The sequence below is a fragment of the Zerene cesonia genome, chromosome 5 (assembly GCF_012273895.1).
Source record: "Zerene cesonia ecotype Mississippi chromosome 5, Zerene_cesonia_1.1, whole genome shotgun sequence".
In the NCBI taxonomy this organism is placed as follows: domain Eukaryota; kingdom Metazoa; phylum Arthropoda; class Insecta; order Lepidoptera; family Pieridae; genus Zerene; species Zerene cesonia.
In genome coordinates this window covers 3,642,272-3,659,314 of record NC_052106.1, presented here as the reverse complement: position 1 = coordinate 3,659,314, position 17,043 = coordinate 3,642,272, and the positions used below count along the sequence as shown (strand labels likewise).

General features: G+C 32.4%; 1 protein-coding gene across 9 annotated transcripts in view; it reads right to left on the bottom strand.

Moving 5' to 3' along the window:
- LOC119840283 (dual 3',5'-cyclic-AMP and -GMP phosphodiesterase 11) overlaps window positions 1-17,043 on the bottom strand; it is a 162,215-nt gene that overhangs the window by 89,201 nt on the left and 55,971 nt on the right. For 4 of the 9 annotated variants that reach the window (XM_038366826.1, XM_038366825.1, XM_038366828.1 and 1 more), the window contains exon 1: window positions 10,089-10,471. The exons of 2 other annotated variants lie outside the window; for them this stretch is intronic. The gene's annotated coding sequence lies outside the window, so the exon portion shown is untranslated. Of the gene's footprint in view, window positions 1-10,088; window positions 10,473-17,043 lie in introns of those variants that run through there. 3 more of the 9 variants (XM_038366822.1, XM_038366823.1, XM_038366824.1) reach the window with 1 other exon arrangement.

Genomic DNA, 17,043 nt, shown 5'->3' with positions numbered 1-17,043 from the left:
AATAAAATATCAAATGGATCTATTGCGACTATGATAAGATACTTTATTGCAGGCCAACGAAATAAATTATATTTTCAAACATATTGCACGGCTATGTTATCTTAAAGCTTGGGATTAAATTATGTAATTCGTGCAAATTAATGCGATTAATTGTTGATAGCACGGATGCATAATGAATGAATAATTTGTTTCAACAGTCTAAAGCAATATCGGTGCTGATGACAAGCAGATATTAAATATTCATCGAGTCAATTAAACCACAAATTACACAGAAATATCAAACCCCTTAACTGAACAGTGAATAGATAATTTTACAATACAAATATATTGAATAATTATAGGCTGAGAAAGACTTAACTAAATTTAAAGATAATATCGATTTTCTACAAAATGTACACAAGACGAAAGTATACGGCTCGACTTCTAAGATTGATGACCACATCTTCTAAGTCGTTTTTCTTACGCTGAGTCATAGATTAGCTCGATTCAATGGAATCTTAACCAGTACAAATAAAAACTATGTCTTGCCTCAATAGGCACGTGTTATGCTAAACTACCAGTTCTTTATATCTAACGTTATTCTGTTAAACAATTTGCATGCTTTAATAAGTACCAATTTAAATATCGAATTCTTCATCTTAGTGTTAACCTACAGATGTAAAAATGACTTTCTGGACTACAAGGACTTAGTCCAAAAAAATCAAAGGACAATTTTGTATATATGCAGATAAACTAAGTTGAATATATCACTTTCCACGGTAAGCCTCTGTAATCTTTAAGTCCTATACAATTGAGCCATGGTATGGTTAGATCAAGCGCACAAATCGAAATTGCCAGTTACTGCGATATTTATGAAAAGATTCAATAACGCTTTAATTGCAAAAAAATACAGTCGAATTGATATCCTCCTCCTTTTTTGAATTCGGTGGAGGTGCTATCTCTTGTTGAAAATATCAATGATACCTTTTTTGGCACTTTTTGACAGATAATATAATCCAGAAACAGTGAAAAAATACAAAAAAAGGAATGGAACAAGTCTAGCCACAAACATTAACAATACATAGGCAGTTATAGTACGAAGTACCTGCATGAACTTTTAATTCTTATTTTTATACCTGTAGTAAAAATGTGGTAAACAGAATATTTGAGCACATCCCTAGAATAAATAGTCTTATTCGCTCAGATACTCTTAAATGTATATTTATCCGTATCTTCTAAAATTATCAACTATTCAAACTAAAGAGATATATAAATTCTGCATATACTATGCAGTTTGCGACATTTTGTATCAAATGCAAATTGGAAAACTTGCATCAAGTGACTTGATACTATAAAAATTCTGCGATTTGATATTCAAGCTTTACAGTTACAATGTATCTATATTTTACAGTAAATTTTCTTCTATTGGGATGACCTGTGACCCTTTGTGCATTTGAAATTCATAAAGGAAACTGGACTTTAAAATAACAAAAAAATAAGCTTCTTTATTGCAAAACAAGAAAATGAGAATTTCTATACTTTTTTTCTTGTTATTCATGATCCACATTTGTCAATATTATTGAAATACATTACTGTGAAATGTAGAACTTTTCATATTTTAATATATCGTATGTATTATATATGATGTATATGATGTGGTTTAATGGAATTTTTGTACCTATAGTATACCGAATTCTTTACAAATCACATACTAATAAATCAACACACACATATATATTGGAAGGCCGTCCCATAACCCCCATGCGTAGGTTTTAAGCCCCTTACGCCGACGCTCATACTTACAGCGTGAGATAATTATAATATTCATGGACACGGAGGCATTATTTAACTGTTTATTAGTACTTGTTTAACCTCGCCTTATCGCGCCAAGCCTCCTTCGTCATACCTACCTAACTAATCATTTCTTATCGCTGTTTTACAATGACGTGACAGTAGCTGTTACGATTTCACACAATTTTATATGCGATTGAAATTACGCATATAGATCAACTGTATAATTTTGAAATTTGAATCACAAGTAATACTTATAGAAATCATCGCACGCTGTGTAAATAATATCCTAAATGATTATCAGGTTATTGTTCGGAAATCTTATTTGTTTTTTTTTTATATTCGAACGTTCAAAGATACAATGAACTATGATGTTATATACAGTATATACATACAATTGTTTAGAAATACTTAGTTTGCACCATGGTGAAATCCAACAACAATAATAATTGAAATTCTAGACTGCTCCGTGGATCGTCGGCGAGGTTGTTCACCTCAAGGACTTAATGGTGTGTTTTCTAATTCCTTTATTGCTATACCATTGATTTTGCTAGTGTTTATGGAGATACATGGTGTTTTTATTCAATCCGACTAAATTTGCTTGAAATTTATGTGTCTGTGCTATTATTCTCGATTTGCTTTATACATGTGAACGTTCATTGCTCTTACAAAAATCATTGATGCTCAGAATTATTCGTTATAGGTATAGATAAAGTCTGCGGAGAGAGTCGAACACACAAAATAAACGAAATCCAACTTTCATCTGCCTTAGCAAACGTACTCTACATCGGTAACTGTTGTGTAATTGTGACGTATTTATGAGGAAGCAAAAATTACACAAAAAGCTATCCATATTATTAATTGCCCACGTGACCGAATCGAAATGAGATGTTAAACACGTGCATAATATATTTCTGTATGTGTGAGTGAACACGCATACACAGTAGTCCGCAACTTTGCGATAGAGGGCGGAGAGACACATTACTGATTACAATTATTATTACTCTATGGTAATTATGAGGCGCCAGATATGCGCTACAGAGGAAAATTAATAAATATTATTATATTCACTGCTTGATAGATAGTAACGGGATATGAAAGGATAACGAGATATGAAAATATTTAATACCATTCATATTCTTACGACAACAGATTAAGTGGCCTTTATAAATAGTATTTTAGAAATTGTACTTTATATTTTTTATTGTTATGTCTTCGAACGTAGTAAATGATGTTTTTTAAATTTGTAATGTTGTTTAGTTATAAAAATTTCAAAATTAGGTATTCAGTAATTATAAAACGCTGTGTTTTTACTATGAACATGGTGCAAACAGAACTGAGCACTAAACAACAATCTACAATAACAAAAACAGTGTAAAAACAACGTTATCATTTCGATCAGAACCTATTCACGTAATAATATAAAATGAACTTTATGTAAACAGTTCTCTTGCTATGGAAAATTTATTATTTCATATTGTAACACGAGCTAGTGTATACAATGGGCATATCTTGAAATGTTTTCCGTATTATTATCAAGATATTGCTAAGTTCTCCCAATATCAAGGAAAGTTTATAGAATGGAATGTAGACATTGGAGATAAGATAACGTCCATATTACAGCATTTAATTAGTATTATCAATAATACTCTACTTATGTGATTAATTGTAGTGTTCTTTAAAACATTAGTGATAGCTTAGTGCATTGTCTTTTGGATATATTATATCGACTGTTTGCATTCTATCACTATAGATTAAATTTATTCTCTTTCGGATTTTTTTTTTTCAACAATTTCGGATTTCGCAATTTTTTTCTTTTGTGGTTTGTTCTTATAAAACATAGCCTGTACCAAAAATTAAGTAAAACTTAACCAGCGCAAGGACAGTTCAAAGTCTGTGAGGACAATGGATTTAGCTCATTATTTCAAGTTCTCTCTTATAATAATGTTAAAATAAAACTACCGAATGAACCATACTTTCACGGTATAGAAACAATGTATCAAAACATCGAACGCGTAACTGACGCGATCTTGGGTTCTATCGTGGGTCATCAAAAAGCGCTTAGGTCGTTCGCAACACGACTGACTACACATAACATAACCACAGAACACAACCCGTCTCGCCGAGATAAATTATCGTGGAAAATTACCGAGTTCTGATTTTTTTTAATCTGCTTTTACGTTATCTGTTAGTTAGATTCATTACCCTGCTACTCGTAAATCTATCAGGATTACATCATGGAACATAAACAATCGTTCATTATTTCACAACAATGAACATAGACATTGTTCGCTATTGCAGTTATGTGCATATATTTTATGCGCATTATCTAACTAGACATAAGAGACATTAACGGCGTGACATAACAAAGATATTCGCGTTCGGTCCCGTTAATATTATATCTTAACCAACCTCACACAAAATTTTTCCAAGTCATAAAAATCGGAATATTTTTCATAAGATTATGTCATAGTTATTTGTATTTAGGCATCAATAGAGAGTCTGTGTATGTAAAATTTTATACCGGAAAATTTTCCTAGTGCAGTTGGATTTCTCGCCCTTCAATATACGGAGGCGCGCGCCAAAACTAACAGCAATAATTTCTGATTTCATTATAGATTGTTGTTTTAAAGAATTTTCGTGGTATCAACTCATTCACTCTATACGCCTATTCGGTTTAATTAACGTAATATATTTATTATCGTTTGATTTACGACGTATCATGTTATCAAGTTTCTAATAATTTATATTATTTACATTATTTTTATTTATAAATGAACAAAAACACACATTTCGTATGTGTATCTTTTAAATCTATTAGACTACTTGTAACTTTTTCATTGACATTCAAATCTGTTATTAAATACGAAACCAAATATTATATAAATTAGATTTTAATGTATCATATTTATTACATACCTACTATTGCTTTAATTATAATCGCCCACGCGCTTTAGTAATACTATAAGCTTATCAAAAATAAAATCTAGACAATTAAATTTAAAACCGTAAAAGATAGTGTTAATATTGATACATATCAATTCACGCTTACACCCGCGGCTTCACCCGCGTAGAGAAAAGAACTCATAGACAGTCCCGAAGTTATGTGGAGTTTTCCCTGCATATCTCGGTACCCGTAGGATTTCTGTGATAAAAACTACATATTATATGTTCAGTAAATTTCTTCCAAATCGGTTTAATGTTATAGACGTAAAGAAGAGATATTTATAATATTAAATAGAGACACAACAAATTAGTCTATGGTCTAAATTTTTATTTTTTATGTCATCGTCGGCAATGGAGCTGGTGGTAAACGCTACCCCCGCCCATAAACATCCGCCCTGCCCAGCCCTATCTATTATCTATTAATTTTAAAATATCAAATTGATATACTATATTACTCGTTTAATAGTCCCGCAGGACTGGCCTTGTGCGAGATCCAATGAATTCATGTTTGTATCCTAACGTGTTACTTTAAGAACCTGAGAGATGTGTGTATTATTTTGATTCCTATGTGTGTAACTTATGCGTGCATTAACTACTAGCTTTATTACATTTAAATGTGACAGTATCATCATCATTATCATCCAAAAATATGTTTTCTTAATATAAGGAATCAATCAGTAAGATATTGTCGTTTTCATACAAAATAAGCTTGATTGATTATATTCACAGGCAAGGTTTCTATGACAATGTAAGATGAAAATTTGAACCAAGTATAATGAATGCCTATTGATATCGCCGACCTAAATTGAATCTTCATGGAATTTTTCAATATTAAATCATCAACTTGTGATTTACCTCACAATTTTTTTAGACTAAATTCCCTTCAAAGAAAAGTTTTTATATATTTAGATTTTTTTTGTAATACCCACTGCTATAATTTTATTTCGGAAAGAGTAAGAAGTTATATTATTATTTATACTTAAAAAGAATATATATGTGTATGAAGAAATAAAAAATACCTATATTAAGTATTTATATATCCATAATGAAACTAGACTCAGCTCAACTCGGGTATTTATATCGCACTATAGGTATATCAGGCAGCACTCAAGTTAAAAGTAACTCAATTACACGAGGGATGGTTTACTGTAGAATAACTTATCCATGTAGCAATCTAAATTTATAGTTTGCTAATTCGAACGATAAACGTTATAGTACCTAGTGGTGAGTTGGTATTTCAACTAATAGAGCTGAAATATATCCTACAGAACATCTCTATTTAATATTATAAATGCGAAGGTATCTCTGTATGTATATAATCACTTGAGCGATTTGCATGGCACAAATATTTGTATCAGACCTCACAGTTTTTATCCCAAGAATTCCACGGGAGCGAGATGTATGCGGGAAAAACTCCTGGCCTTATAAAATGATTGTTATGGAATTTAAAAATAATAAAGGTTAATTATTCCTTTTTTAAATCGAAGTGCATGTGTCATAGGATAAAATTTTTAAGAATTCTTTTTTTAAAAGCAAAGGTCGCCCGCTTTCTTACGTTTAAAAGCAACACTTTTCATTGCATTTTCGGAAAGCGTGGGTGACCTTTTTATTTCGTTATTCCAATATTATCGCATTTGACTCGTTCGTCATAACTGTGCAAAACGACCAAAAAGAAAGAAACTGAAGTATTTAATCATCAAGTTAAAGATGATAGTAGTAAAAATTTAATAAGTAATAGAAAGAAATTTGCCTATTTATACTTATCAATACATAAGAATAAAATAAGGGATCTGAGAAGAACAAATTTTAAAGAATGTCAACATCTATAATAATTGATCTAACGAAAGATGGAATTCTCAGAAACTCTTAAGATGCATTTCTATGTCTCAATATACTACGTACTAACTTAATATTTTCTCACGAAGTTTGTAACAATGCTTTTAAAAATGTGTAATTTGTAATAAGATTTTTATTTATTTTCATTACAATGACCCTGGCCCACAGGTAAGAGCCAAAAATTAATTATCACAGCTGTCGGTTCTGATGTCAGTTCTGAGATAAGAATAATCTATGATTCCTCTGCGACGCCATATCTAGTATCAACAGGGAATTAATTTAATTCAAATCCCAACTGTCACTTCTAACGAAGTTGAAGAAGCAAAGAATATAAAACATTACAGATGCGACATCAAATGACACAGATTGCCTCCCAAACTCCCTCTAATTTGACTGGCATAAATCAAACAATAATGATTACCAATTTTATTAAAAATTAAAAAAAAAATTACTAATAATCTGGCATGAAAGAATTAATGATCAAATTTCTAACCAGCTATGCATGCGATTATTATTTTTTTTTTTATAACCAGAAAATCTCTAACAAAATCTCTCTACAAAATTCTCCGCTTAGAATTACCTATATGCATGACGCTTTCATCAAGCCCCATAAATCGTTCTGACACATAAGTTCTAACATAAATCACATAATGAAAAAAACTACCAGTTTTACATACATGAACCCTGAATTCGTCCATTTTAGGTACATATAAGTAAAATTATAGAAGGACCATGTACGTCGAAGCTATATAAATATACCTAGTTGCCATGACAACCGAGAAGGGCCCATTTGTCCCATTTATCAACTGCGTAAGTGACCGCCCTTGGCCGTGATTATCCTTTTGATAAACGGATGGTTTTTTTTTTTTGTAGCATTGAATTCTGACATTGGCCTAGTTATAAATTATATAGTTACTTTCTTTTTGGTGAAGTCATAAAACTCCATTTGGAAATATTTAATGCATTTTGCTTGCTGTATACACGCATATAGAATTTTGATAATCTTTTAATATTTTTTCAGAAGATTCCGTCGGGATGTCATCGTTTTTCTAATATAAGTCATTATTTAATTCATCATTGACGTTGTGATACAAAGATATCGAAGGACAGTCTTTGACCTTTTTCAATATTTTGTAATTAAAGTTAACATCAACTTTAGTACAGAATAAACAAACTTATACTCATTAACTTATCTAAAAATGATAACAGTGCATTAACCGAATTACGCCGTTAAAAGCTATCTTGTTAGTGATATGATATTCTCAGACAATATATCTCCGTAATACCAAATTTGTTAATTTATCGAACCGTGACATAAAAACAAACCTTTTAAATTACAAACATTTAATCACCAGGCAATTGCTGTTTAATTTAACATTTAATACTAAAGAGACATTGAAACTGTTTATCGCAAAGGCATTATTTTAATTGAAGTCGATTGATGGGAATATAGACAGTTCATTCACAAAAAGCTATGTTATCTGGTGACCACATTGACCCTAGTTGAGGTTGCTAAGTCATAATACTTATCTAGGACAGTTGTACTCCAACTAACGCTATCGAAATTTCAAACATATTTGTTATTTAGAAATTAAACTATATTTATTATTGTACGGTATTTTCTAACAAAGACAGATATGCAAATACAACGAGATCTTTTATTGTAGTTGGTCGCAAAAAACCCTTATTTTGTATACATTTCATGTATCAAATTACTACTTACAAGTTAAGTTTTATTTAATACGGCTAACATTTTATTACGTTCATTGTTATGATTATATTATTCACTTTATTTATGTTTTATAATGTTTATATGTTTTGTTACAAAATATTTTTTAATTTTATGAATAGAATGATTTTATTTAGATAGGCAGTGAAATAGTTATTTTTTTATTTAATTTTTTTTTATTGTAGACTACTACGCGAATAAGCTAAGTTAAATAAATAAATAACTGCATAACGTTATTTGATGAGCATTACAGATAAAAACATTATTACTGTTAATTTCTCTTATGAAGGTAAACACTTGAAATTGTCATTTAAATTAATTTCATCCCGTTTTATCATGACGCACAAAAAAAATTAAGATAAAAGCGAGCGGCTGCTTAAATTAATACAAAATTAAAGCATTAATTTTCTCGAATAGATAATACATTTCCTTGAACATTTTTATGGATTAGTTTACGTAGACAATGAAGCTTTAAATTTCATAACGATTAATGGAATTATGTTTCCGTGATACGTAAATACGAGATTTAAGGGATTCCCACGATAGAGTGAAAAAGTTAATGTTAGCTCACATTAACCCAAAAGATTTCATTAAGCGGCTGAGGTACAAACAAAATTTCCAATTAATGGTTATCTTACGACTCACGCATACATGCACAAAACTGCATGACCGCGACAACATAATCACCACACACATACACACGCGTGTTGTTTACAAGCTTGTGGTTGTGTTGGAAGATAATGAAAAACCGCGAAATACTACGCGCCACATGATCTGTAATTTTAGACCGAACTAATTTATAGAGAAGAAATTAATTTTAGACGATCAGATCGCTGGACGTCAAGGATATGCGTAAGCGCATGTTTCAACAAAATAGTAAAAATACATGTTTGTTTTTTATTTTGTTGAAAGATGAATCATGGCATGTTTTATTAGGCTTAGATGTTTTTATATTTATCACGTGCAACTCGTAAACGCAAAGAAATTGAAAGTTATAGAGATTAATCCGTGCTATTTTGGTTGGTTTTCATATGTTTATTTGTTTTATATAAGGGCTATACAATGAAAATATAAAGACCCTAATAATGTTAATATAGAATAAACGGAACTATCCCTAATATGTTGACGATAGCTGAGTAAGTCGGACGACACCTAAAATCAATTTCGTTGTGTATACTGAGGACCCTACATCCTTTCCAACTTAAGTCTTGTTTACTGACGATTGTTTACCAATTTATTCAACCAGCCTCTGTACATTTATCGACTTCTGTTTAGAGTAAGAAATTTCTATTTAAATGTACGATTTATATCTTTTATGTCAAAGGCAGAATAAGTTCAATCAAAATAAATTCATTGATCTTTTATGATATCTTTTAATTAATGACTCGTCAACAGTCAAATAAACATTCTAATTTGTTCTAGACCCGAAACTGTCAGTCGTGAGTAAAAAATGGGAACGATGAAGCGTCCCATTATAAACGACGTATATACTTTCGAAACCAACAGCGGAACACCATTTATAATACAATACGTATATGGCTTACGTATACTATAACGTGTACAATAGAACAAAACATTGTTCTTACAGCCATACAAGTACATTTCGTATGTACGTATACGTTCAGTGCATACGCAACTCTTCGCTCATGTACCGCCGATGTATGCGTCGATGAATATATATTGTAGAAATTTTATTGTATTTTCACAGACTTATGTCGCAGTTTTGCTATAGGCGTTCAACAGGTCAAATGCAAACTTGTGCGTTATACTATAAATGAGTTGGAAAAGCGACCGGAGTCGTACTTACAGATAACGTGTCACGAATTCCACAGATGATAGTAACAAAACAAATGTTATCCGTCAACAAAAACACATGAGGCGCTGCACAATGCGGCCGTTAACCCGACAGTCCGACTGCGTTTCGAAAACCAAGCAGCGCACCGTTTGGTGAATATTCAAAAATAGACCGACGGACTCTGAAACACGCGCGATATTGCATGTAGAATCGCTCGCTACACTGCACACGCGACTCGACTCCGGTACTAGGGTAGCAACAGGCGCGCGGATGCGGAATCTCCTCGAAAAATGAGTTAAAAAGTTTCCAGTATACAAAGTTGGGATCGCGAGAGGGCACAACGCGTCGTAGAGCGCGGCAGCCCCGCGACGCTCGGAAATCGACTGGCGCCTCAAACCGCTCCGGCCTCCGCACCTCGCGTCACCGACACCCACACTGTCTCACGCACGCACACACGCGCGCAAGTACTGCAATATCTCACACTACACACACGCAGGGACTGATAAACAGCATAAAACACAACATGCAATTGCATTTATAAACATGTATCCTTCTGCCCTGGCTTCACAGCTGTGTCGGACACGGCGATAGCAGCTGTTATCGAGAACAGCTTCCATTGTAATAAATCTTTCGATAAGTTTTTCCTGTACATGGTGATGAGCTGAGGTAACTCCGACCCTCGATACACATCTATAGAACACGTGCGCCTTCATTCATATGAATTAGAGCGTGATAAATTTAAAAATCCTCACTACAAACATGTTATTTATACTAGGCTAACTCTAGGTTCAAGTCACATCCATCATTTTTATCCATCGTTTGACCTTTCGTTTGTGGTACACATATGAATTAAATGATGCTCAAAGTGCTTATAATAAGCTCTACATAGATCTGCCTTAATTTCAGAAAATATTTTAAACAAACACTTGTACTGCTGACTGAAAGCAAACTACGCATTTGGAAACCACAAAGTAACCGTTGCATTTAGTTTTGTAAGAAAGCTCAATGTATAGAATAATCTTTAATTTAACTATATTTTACAACATTTTCGAGGTGTTTAAAAAATGAAAAAATACAATACACGAGTTATAGCGTCCGGTGGAAGTTATAAAGTTAGCTCCACAGAATGTGTCAGTATTATAGGCAATGATCAGTATCATTTTATATTTTGTACAATATGTATAAAATCAATCATTACCATTTGAATAAAGTTAACAATATTTGTAAGTTTATCTCACTCACCTGATACCTACGAATGAGCCATCTCACGAACTTAGTATGCGGGCATTCAATACACGTATAAAACTACTTGATGCCCCACATTTTGTACTTCAGAAAATAAATCATCTGACGGCCTTGAGCTCTCTTTCTCGCTCTCTCTCTCTCTCTCTCTCTCTATGAGACATTCAGTTAGCTTAAGCAAATTTTATCAAAATTTTGCCAGATAGAAGCGCCTGAACTCAGGCCACTGGTGAACAGCTGTTTTGGAAATCTACGGGGAAGACCTACGTTAAATAGCGGAGGTCTTATAAAGTTTAAACCACGATAGAAGCGTATACAAAAACATTACATAAAAATCTTTTAAAATTATTTTAAGACGTGTTTGCGTGTTGCAACGTACTTATCAATTAATGAACAAATCTTTCAGAAAATCTAATAAGAAAAAAATGACACAATAGATGGGTCTTAACACATCATATTATGATTAACGAAAATAGAATTAGAAATTTGATATATATAAGACATTATTCTTAAGTTTAATGAAAGTGAGAAATATTACTAACTTACCATTTAGACAGTTCTCCGATAAAACATAGTTATTTTTATAAAGTCGTCAATAAGTCAGAATGCACACGGAAAGTACTAGCGTTCAAACAAAAATCGATCATCAGAATCGGTTCATCCAGTAAAAAGTCATGAGATAACAAATATAAAAAATACCGTCACATGGAAGATCTCCTTTTTCAAATTCGGATATAATGCTGATGGAGCACATCAGAGACCGAGGGATGCTATCTCTATCGTTGTAAGCGTGAGACGTGCATAATTGTGTGCGGGTGTATACATACAAATATATAAAATTTGTTAAATCTTTATTACATCGGAAAAGAAAATTGATAACTGGTTATTAATTATTAAAAACATAACCAGTATATTAAATTAAAACTAAAAAAACCCCAACCTCATTTTGTAATGGCGGCCATCTTGGATTTGAAATTGGTCAGAGTAATTACGTCATACTATAGTATTTTTTCTCTTTCATTGCTCTAGTCAAACCCTTACAAACCTTACACACACTCAAACAAACACAACATCCCGTGGTTTTCGCGTCGGGGCTTAAAAAAGGTTTCGCTAAATTTAAAAGATTGATCTTGATATGTATGTTTTTTATTGTAAATAAATCCGTACTCACATTCCTAACTGTCAAATACTCGTACAACTTCTGCTATATCACTAACCCCATAACTCTAGACTTAGAACAGTAGTGTTACCAATAAAGCCAAATGCATTAAAAAAACCTGGCAATACAAGCGAATGAATGTGCATAAAAAAAATTAAATTAAAATTAAACAGCCTATAGTTTCAATTACGGACGCCATTTTACGTAAGTTTTTTGTTATGACCGCGTCGCTTTCGTTTTCAGCGCGCTCTCGCTCTATTTATAAGGCATATGGCCTTATAAATAGCTCAAAAAGATTTTGTTTTTGTTAATAAGCACATTCTAGAAGAAAAATTATAGGCATTTTCTTGTTCTTCTAATAAAAAAAATAAAAATGTCATATTAAAAAAATAATCATCAGCCGGTATATGTTCCCACTGCTGGGACACGGGCCTCCTATGAGGGTTCAGGCCATAATCCACCACGCTGGCCAAGTGCGGATTGGCGGTTGAAAAAAATAATAGGTAAGGATTTTCATTTTTGTGGCCATAATGCGTCATTATAATTGAAAAAAAAATTAAACATCTCATTTGCTCAACTGCTCTTAATTAAATAAATACCTATTTTCGAACATGAATTTTGTTACTCGAATCTAATAATATTAGCCACAAATCATTCAATAAATAAGAATAATAAATTTTGGTGACAGAATTCTACGTAAATTATTAAAAAATTTTATTATTATTTACTAAAAGTACTCACTTGAATGGTATCCATCTAATTTTCTCACTGCATGAAAATTACCTGAAAGAAAAAATACTACCACAAATTTATATGATACAATATAAAAGATATAATTTCTAAAACATGTATTTTGCTAAATATCAATTATCAATAAATACAATTATTTTTAACAAAAAACTAAACCGCCAGAAGCGACCAGCTTTCAAATAAAAAAAGAATCATAAAAATCGGTTCATCTAGTACAAATATGAGGTAAGAAACATAACAAATACAGTCGAATTGATAACCGCCTTCTTTTTTGAAGTCGGTCAAAAATTAATACTTCTGTTAGACTGTTCATAAACACGATGCAAATTCAAAATTATATAAAAGCGAATAATTATTAATATGTTATATATTATTCATTTGACAGGCCCACATACATATCCACACCCTGCCCATTTCTTACCTTCCATCCTCTTAACAATACCATTATTTACTGCTTATCTTTTGCAGTCCGCAATATTGCCCTTTGCAGGCGTAAGGCTTCTGAAAATGTACATGGGCGGTGGTAGCGCTGACCATCAGGCAACCCACCCGCTCCTTTACCGACAGAGTATTTTATGTTACCATTGTATTATTCCAGATGTATTTTATGTCATGACGGGCAAGTGACCACATCCATGAACATTCGCAGAGTTACTGCCTCTGCGAATGCGCTTCCCGCTTTTAAGGACAGGATTGACGACAGGAAACAAGGAATGCACAGGGAAGAGTGAGGAAAAGGAAACAGGCCTCCCCGGGCATCTGGTGAAATATGAGAAAATTCATCATGTATATCCAGGCTATTATTCCTTCGAAAGAATTTTAAAATTAATATAATAACCACACTAACGGTTAGCCCCCGCCCAGAACGATTTTTTTTTGTGAGTATTTTTATAATTATAAAAAGTTAATATCTTAATGCAAGTGGCTACAAATTTAACTATCTAAAATTCATAAAAACCCGTTCCGTCGTTCCCGAGTTACAGGTAGCAACACTCACCCGATTTTGTTTTGTATATCTAGGTATATAAATGCTTCTATATTTATATACATGTAGACCAATAATAAACAAAATGACGTAACAAGAAATGTTAATACCGAAAATGTATTTATTTTTATCTAAAATAGATACGACGTGAACTCTGAACCTCTTAGTATCGTCAATGTCTCATCTCTTAAAAAGCTTTCATATCAATAGTAAGGTTATATATGTCTCGGAGATATAAAGTGAAGTAATCACATAAACGTGTTTATTGGAAATTCTCTCAAACTTCGTTACGTTGAAACGCTAGTATTTCTAGGTCTATTTCGTAGTTTGTGCGTCAGTGGTATTTATAAATTTTATTCATCCTTCGCACGTGAACCATTTTCAAGCGAATCCTGAAAATTGGAAATTCGTGGAGGAAATAATATTGCGATAAAATGGCCAGCGAGATGTGAGTGGAAGCATATTGGGGTTTGTTTTTTCACTAGCTAGGCGCCGCGGTGTTGACCGCTCTAAAACAGTTTAAATCACTCCGCGGGAGTACGACATTATCTTACTACGTAACATACTTCTGGTGTTCCAATATTAGTTAGCTTATATAGCAATATTAGCAATATTATTAGCTTATATAATATATAACAATATTAGTTATTTTTACAAATTGCACTTTTCGTAGAAGTAATTAAAAATGTATCATACGGAATTGTCTTTTAAATTCTTATCTTACTTGTAAGTGCCCATATAATATTGTTTAGGTTTTTACTATCAGAACTTTTACAGGTAAAACTGAAAGGCAAAACTTGTTACGTATTTGATTATGCTTCGCTTAAAAAGAAAATCTATATTCAAGTTAGCAAAAAGATCAAACAGTAGGCAGATGTTTGAACATAGCCTAACAAAATTAGGTCGAATCTCGTTGATGTAGGACAATGCGCAATTTAACTTTTTTCAGCAGCTTCCACTGCAGTAGCGGAACAGTGAAGCCAAAAGTCAGATGAGAAACAAATAGCATTTCTTTCAGTTGGCAATGGTTGGAGCATTTATCATTCTCTAGGTAGACCATATTTTTAGCGTTTTGTTATTAATATAAGTATAGTGGGGACATTGATCTTTATTACCTATACTTGATACTTTGATCCTACTAATATTATAAACGCATAAAAATTAACGGATGGATGGATATCCGTATGGATGTTTGTTACTCTATCATGCGAAAACAGCTTATCATATCTGTGTGAAATTGGTATATGCTAGATGGTACAGAGATAGATTATAGTCTGGATTAGCACATAGGCTACTCTTTATACGGGTACTATGCGAGTGTCTCCACGGGCGATAACTGCTAGTAAGTATATTATAGGTTATGTTGTTTATTTATGAGTAGTGAGTATTTTTAAATATTTCGGGCAAACATGTATATTACACAGCGGTCAAGGGCGTTGTCACTGTAAGGAGGGCGAGGGTTCAAATAGATAGACTTTTAAATTTTTTTCATTGTTTTTGTTTTTCAATGCTATGGCTATGCGAACTAAGAAGAATGTATCAAGATTTATAGTTATTGAGTCTATCCATGACGAACAAACTCCAGTTTGTTTCTCCAGCAACCAAATATTTCCTATTTATAATATTTATGTAGTTAATGAATGTTATTATACCCATAAATTTTAACGTCTCAAATAACATATTTTAGTGGTTCCAAAACAGGGCAAAACTCGTGGTAACCCTATGCTAGTATAAAATAGTACGCTAACTGCTCCACAGTCCTTATCTACATTAGTAGTCCGTTTCACACTTAAGATATTTATGTATTCCGCTAAGAAAATACCTCTTGGAGTGTCGTGTACTATATTATCACTACCATCGTCATACAATTCTATATCTTTTTATTTCAATTAAATCAGTAGTTAATCATATTAATATAATAAACGTGAAAGTTTGAACGTATGGATAGATGATGGATGGATGTATGAATGTTTGTATGGATGTTTGTTACTCATTCATGAGAAAACAACTTTGGTATGAAAGTTTGTACAGAGATAGCTTAGTCTGTATTGGCATATAGGCTACCTTTTACCTTGTACCACACGAGTGACGCCGTGAGTTATAGCCAGTTAGTTAATATTATTATAATTTTTGCTTAAAAAATTCAAGAGTTTTCGTTAAACATGTAACAAAAAGTCACAGTCGTTAATATGTGCTAAACATTAATTGAAATTCTGTAATGTATAAATAAAATAATTACTATATTAAATATTTGTTTGCTACCCTCTTATTACCAATTCACAATAATTTTCCAATTAAACAATAGCAAGTTTTCTATAAACATTCAATAATATATTACGAGACAAAAGCTGTGAAGTCTGTTCAAGAATATTCTCATTGAATTTGTTGAAGACGACAATTTGATATTCCAGACCTTAAGTACGTCTATTTCGAGAGCCGTCCGATTTGATTTAATAAAGTTTCGAAATAAATAGTCGTGAAGCAGAATCATCTTACGAGGAATGGCTTGGGAAATAATATCCCTCTGTTAAGTACCCTCATTTGTTGAGCTGTTCTGGCACGTGTTTCCTAAAAATTTGTCAATACTAGCTGTAACCTGCGGCGTTACTAACCCGGCTAAAAGTAGACTATGTGCTTATCCAGATAGTCTATGTCTGTACCAAATTTAATGCAAATACGATGTAATGCTTTCGCGTGAAATTAACATACATCCATACATCCATCCATCGATACTTACATACTTCCGCGTTGATAATCAATCAATCAATCAAAAACTCTTTATTGTGCACCATTACAAGAAGAGTAAAAAACAGGATATAAATAAAAACATA